Below are 6,769 nucleotides of genomic sequence, written 5' to 3'. Positions count from 1 at the left end.
TGATGATTTTTTTTGCTGCAAGGTACGACAGGGTTAACGGTGTGTGTCTGCCTGCAGCTCTGCTTGCGATTGTGCATAATGTACGACCTGTGTGGAACTTTGCTGCTTGTAATCGCGACATGCTGACTGCACGTACTGTAGAGACTGTCTTTCTGTACGGATACGGAGTGCGTTACATTGTTTTGACCATTGGGTTCGGGATTGTTATTAGTTGTGCGTACCTGTTCGGAAATTGGTCGATTCGTGGGGGACCCTAATTTTTGGTTGTATGGGTGTTCGTGCACACGAGCTTGCATGTGTGTTCATAGGAAATTGCGAGTGTGGAGGGATGAGGGCGTTGTTGGTGGCTCTGCCGTCAAGGGTGATGGGGCCGTAAATTACCGCCAAGTGGCGTCGCTCTTTCCGTTGATTGCGTGCGGCCAGGGGTTGCATTGCGAGTTGGTGTGTATGAGCAATGTGTCTTGGTCAACTATGGGTTAAAAATTCCCCCGATATGACTGCTGTGCGCAGCGAGCTGCGGCTATGCGTCGTATCATTGGGGGTTGTTAAAACGTGACAGGGGATGTGTGTTGTGACCCCCAGCAAGGGGCAGCTGGGGTGCACTCACAGGAAAAACTGCCGAAGTGGTCGCACGTTGGGCCGCCATTTTGGCTAGCGCGGGAAATCGCGGGGATGCACTCGGCGCATGGGGCCGCCATTTTGAGCGCGCGCGGGAAATCGCGGGGATGCGCTTGGCGCATAGGGCCGCCATTTTGAGCGCGCGCGGGAAATCGCGAGGATGTGCTCAGCACAGGGGGCCGCCATTTTGAGCGTGCGCGGGAAATCACGAGGATGCGCTCGGCGCATGGGGCCGCCATTTTGAGCGCGCGGGGAAATCGCGAGGATGCGCTCGGTGCATGGGGCCGCCATTTTGAGCGCGCGGGAAATCGCGGGGATGCGCTCGGTGCATGGGGCCGCCATTTTGAGCACGCGGGAAATCGCGGGAATGCGCTCGGCGCATGGGGCCGCCATTTTGAGCGCGCGGGAAATCGCGGGGATGCGCTCGCCGCATGGGGCCGCCATTTTGAGCGCGCGGGGAAAACCTCGGTGGGGCGCTTTGCGCGTGACGCCGCCATTTTGAGGGGATGCGGTTAATGGATCTCATCCCTTGACTCTCGTGTTGCGCTCTAACTTGTGTGCGTGCATTGCGTGTTGTGCGCAATGCTGGCGTGTTGGCGCCCATCGGGGTAACGGGAGCATAGTGGCCCGTGTCTGACTAAGGGGGGCGTGTCATTGCACCAGCATTTTGGGACTGAGATGCTGGCTGGGTTCTATTCTGGGGCAAATATTTCACCAGTATACGCCTGCCATTGTTGCGTGGGTGATGCACGAGTTGTGGTCACATCGGCCTATGGCCGATGGCTGACCTTGCAGCCCGGAGGCGAGACACTCCGTGGTATGTCTCAAACTAATAGGCCGTGTGCTCATATGGCTCGGGGAGTCGGGGTTCCGTCATGCAGTGGCAGACTGTTAACCTGGTGGGCCGGGGGCTCACGGAATTCAGGAGTAGAGGTTCCGTTACGTTGCAGCGAACGGGGAGACCTGGCTAGCATGGGGCAGGGATTCCCCTTGCGGGTCCTCCAGCGGGAAGGGCCGCAGACTTGTTCCGCTCTGGGTTATGTGTTGAGAGTGACAGTGGGTAGATGCTGTGTACGTGAGATGTCTGTGCTGGTCCTCAAGAGAGGACTGCTGATGGGCAAGAGCAGGAAAATGTTTGTTGTCACGTGTAAATAATATTTTTTAGTTAAAATGTAGATACTGGGGCGTCCATCGCGTCGATTTTTGGGTATTTATTGGGTTTCTCCTTACGCGGGGCGGATTTCGATCATCTCCACTACCCTGGGGCCGGGTGGCTGTCGTGTACGACATGCGGATGTGCGTTTCGTGGTGCTGTGCCTCAGGGGGTTGGGTTCTCCTTCTCGTCACAGATCTTCGGCGCCTGACACACTGGGTGTCACCGGTTGTGTTAACCGGATGTGGACTTGAAGGGGGAGTGGAGCGCCTGTTCGTCACTCCTGCTCTACCAGTTGTTCTCTGAAGTTGGACTTGAGCCAGGCGGATGGACCAGCAACACAGACAAGCTCTAAGACACCGCATTCCTGATTATGCGCGTGTGCCGTTCTTGCATGTCGGTTACCGTTGTTGTGCATTACTTTCCATTCCTAAATTCTTCTTGCTTGTTGCACGGAGGACGGGCCGGTGTTCCGTACCGGATCCTGATCCCTTCCCTTTCGTTAATTGTGTTTGTCATTGTACTCTCCGTTGTGTCTGGGGTGATTCCTGATTGTGATGCAGTCGCTCGCATTATTTTATCCTATTGCAGCCGGGACGGCTGGATTTTTCTTTTAGGGGGGGGGTCATGTAATGCGAGCGTAAATGGGGTTGCTGCTGGGCTCTGGCCCAATCACACGGCCCGGGGTATTGGGGGCGAAGCCCGGTATGGGGTGCGTGTGGGAGGTGCCGCCGTTCACCTCGGCTCCAATGGGAAGTGAGGTGAATAGAGGTGGAGCCAGCAGGGCAGTATGGGAAGGCCGGATCTGACGATCTGGAAGGGGAGGAGTCAAGGTCACGTGGGAGAGAGGATATAGAGAGGAGCCCGGAAGAGATTGGGGTCAGTTGATGGAGTGAAGAAGCGGGACCACGTTGGGTGGCCGCCGCGCCATCAGCCACTTGGCTGATGGGGCTTCGGCACACCGTCGGCCAGTGGTGTGCGGAGCGAGGAGGAGCGGAGCGACTGACGGGAGAGGAGCTGACGGGAGAGCGCGTGCGGGGCGCGCACGAGGAGGAGCTAATGGAGGAGCGTGCGGGGCACGCGAGAGGAGACGCTGGTCCCTTATCAGGACCAGCGGGGTGTGAGGAAGAGTGGAAGAGCTGAGGATGAAGCGCTTGCGGGGGCGCGCGAGACGACGCTGGTCCGCGTAGGAGACCAGCGGGGTGCGGAGAAAGAACTTGAATTAAAGACCAACGGAGACCAGCAGTGCCTGACGGAGTCTTTTATTATAATAGGATGGGGGTAGTAGGTTAGGGAGTGGCAGGTGTCGGGTAAGAGTGTTGGGTGCAGGTGAGTGGGTGGTGGTCATCATTACCAAGCGTTGTCATTATCATCATCATCGTGCTCTTCATCATCATCCATCAGTCAGGATCCATTCATCATCATAGCTCATGGTGACGAGGAACAAGCAAACTGACTGAGAGTGCAGCTATAAATACCACGAGATGCGCCATGGAATGCGGCCCAAGGCTACAGACAGCACTTACCTGTGAAGGCGTAAGCTGAAGATTTACTAACCGTGCCCGGGTTTAATCTCCAATACTATAACATCTATACAAACAAAACAACAGTAACCATCCCAAAAAAATACATGTTTACACAAGTCAGTCTCAGCTATGAGAGATTCACATTCACAGCCTGGATGACAATCTTAACAATAGATTTTCAGATTTATTTTTTATTCACCGAGAACACATTGACCCTTGACCCACAATACAATGTGATTACAATTCACAGGTAACCCAGAACACAATCAAGTCTATGTATATTTATGCGATCTAACCCAATAAACCTTTATCATTGATAATATTGGTCGCGAAAGCTTACGTGTTAAATTCGATTTGTTTAACCAGGTGAGAACTCAAGAGACCAGGATGAGTCTCGGTTGCAAAAGTGATGATAATGATGCTGGTTCTGCTGCTGATTCTGTTACTGCTGATAATGATTCCATTATTATTGATGTTACTGGTTCTACTCCTGATACTGATGATGATTATGATGGAGCTACTGCTGTTGATGCTGTTGCTCCTGTTATTAATTTTGCTGCTGATGATACTTCTGCTGATGATCGAGTCGAGTTAAATTTTAATTTAACGAGGTGAGAACTCAGGAGATCAGGATGAGTCTCATTGACAAGAGTGACCTGGGTCACAAAAATGAAAAAAGCAAAACAAGTCAAACCCATGCCTGCAATGAAGCAAACAGAAATCTCACCCCCAGCCCAGAGCACAATGCGAATAGCGAAAAACACAATTACACAACTGGTACAAGATAATCAATGCGCCTCAAATCACCTACGTTTTGCTAAACACCCTGCGACTCGAGGTTGGGTTCACACCGGATTGGTGTCTCACGTTAAAGAGGGGTGCTGCGGTGGCTCGGAGATGTTAACTCCCTCGCCTGGTATGCAGGAGGTCATTGGTTGGATTCCGACCCTGACAGTTGCTGGAAATTTGGAGTTTGTGTTGTCTCTATCCCTGTAATAACACAGTGTCTTTGTGTTATTAATGCGTGTTGAGACAATATTAGTCGTGTCGTATTGTAAGGTAGATCCTCACTCTAGATATATATCAGGCGCTTAATAACTTTAACCCACTTCAAAGTCAAAACACAGTTCCCATTGTTGTCAGCAGAAGCGTTATCCCATGAATCGAAGGTTGTGGCTTCAGGTCCAAAAGTCTGACAGCAGATAATAAAAATATGAATCAAAACAAACCTTTACGAATAATATTGGTGGCAAAATACCTCCTACTACTACTAGGTATTAAAATGGCTTATATCTCTCTCTATGCCCTGTAAAATAAAACTAGTTTGGGTGGAGGGAGGAGGGGGTCACTCGACCCCTGGTTAAAACAAAAATGCTTTATCCCAGCGACGCTCAGCACACACCACGAGTAGTCCCCCCCTAGTGATGCCATGCCATTCCCACCCCGGGTTTATCGCCCAACGAGCGAGTGACCGCGAGGGGGACGGCGCGCGTCACCCCGTAGCGTCACGTGACGCGTGTTCCGAGCACGCCCGCGGTGGAGCTCCGCCCTCTCGGCGTTGAGCGCCACGTGGCGCGCGGTGCGAGGGACGGTGACGTCAGAGAGAACCTTGGCTCCCCCCGCCCTCCCCCACCAGTGCACTAACCACTGCACCACCGCTCCACCCCACACTGCGCACATGGCTCTCTATACACTACAGACAAAGATACCCCATGTAGCCTTAAAATACTGTTGGGCAAGTGCTGTTAGTAGCGAGTAGCAACTATGAAGACTGGCACTGTGACACACGAGGGAGTGGGTAGGCAGCACCATGCCCAGAAATACGCAAAGACACGCACAGACACAGAAACAAAGACACAAACACAATATCAAAGACACACAAAGACAAAGATACGCACAGACACAGTAACAAAGACACAAACACAGTAACAAAGACACACAAAGGCATACATATCAACCCACTTACCCGAAGACAAAGATCCCCCGTATAGGTTTAAAATACTGTTGAGTTAAGTGCTGTTAGTGAGTTTCACCTATGAAGGCCAGCCTGGGAGAGACCCACCTTTGTATCCCCAGGGGTAATGTTTACTCATCGCACCAGGTAGTAATTTGAGGCTGAGTTGACCTAGGGGAGAACCAAGGCCGATTCATATAATCGCTATCAATGTTGTTTGTAAACCGGTCATGGGCCTCCCCTAGGTCGTCTCAGCCTCAAATAAGTACCTGGTACAATGTGTAAATTTCGCCACTTGGGAAACAAAGGCGGCCAGGCGTGATGGTGGCCACCCACACCCTCGTGTGAAGTGCCGGCCTTTATAGGTGCTCACTAACAGCACTTGCCCGTACAGTCTGTTAAGGCTATATGGGGGATATTTGTCTTTGTATCTGTGTGTGTATGTATCTGTTTGTGAGTGTATTTGTGAGTGTATGTGTGTGTGTACATGTGTCTATCTGTTTGTGTCTGTGTGTTTGTATGTGTGTGAGTGTGTTTGTCTATCTGTGTGTGTGTGTCTGTGTAGTCTTAACAGGCTGTTGGGGAAAGGCCTGTTCGTAGCAAATAACAGAGCCTGTGAAGGCTGTCACTCTTGCACACGAGGGGGTGGGTGGCCAGCACCAAAACAAAAATACACACAGACACACACACACAGACACAGTAACAAATACACACACACACAGTAACAAAAACACACACACACAGACACAGTAACAAAGACACACACAGACAAAGGCAGACAGACCAACCTACTAACCCAAAGAAAATTATCCCCCGTGTAGCCTTAACAGACTGTAGGGGCAAGTGCTGTTTGCTAGTAGCACCTATGAAGGCCGGCACTGTAGCACACGAGGGGGTCGGTGACCAGCACCACGCCCGACCCGCCTTTGTCTCCCCAGTGGCGATGTTTGCACATCGCAGCAGGTACTCATTTGAGGCTCAGTCGACCTAGGGGAGATCCTGGACCGATTCCGATAATCGTCAATGGTGTTGGTGAACCGGTCATGGGCCTCCCCTAGGTCGACTCAGCCTGAAAAAAGAGTTCCTGGTACGGTGTGTAAACATCACCACTGGGGAGACAAAGACGGCCGGGCGTGGTGTTGGCCACCCACCCCCTAGTGTGCTGTGCCGGCCTTCATAGGGGCTGTCCATAAATGACGTCACGGATTTTTGACCCCCCCCCCCTTCGTCACACGGCGTCACAAAAAGTCAGACCCCCCTAAAATATGACGTCACAAAGTTATGCCCCCCCCCCCCAAGAAAATAAAACATGCCTCAAATAGCTTTAAACTATTGTCATTGTAGTGCATATTTAATGTGGCGCTGCACTCTGATGTTGTAGGAGAAAACATTTATTAAAAAGTCTATTTAATTAAGTAGAACGTGTTGTCTATATTTATTTAAGTTGCGCATTTTGACGTGACGTCACATTTTTCACCCCCCCCCCCATCGTCACAAATGTCTGCCCCCCCCCTAGGT

Source organism: Lampetra planeri, chromosome 45 (genome assembly GCF_965212315.1).
Source record: "Lampetra planeri chromosome 45, kcLamPlan1.2.h2, whole genome shotgun sequence".
Taxonomy (NCBI): domain Eukaryota; kingdom Metazoa; phylum Chordata; class Hyperoartia; order Petromyzontiformes; family Petromyzontidae; genus Lampetra; species Lampetra planeri.
The sequence above is the reverse complement of the archived record's forward strand: the minus strand, read 5'-3'. Positions refer to the sequence as shown.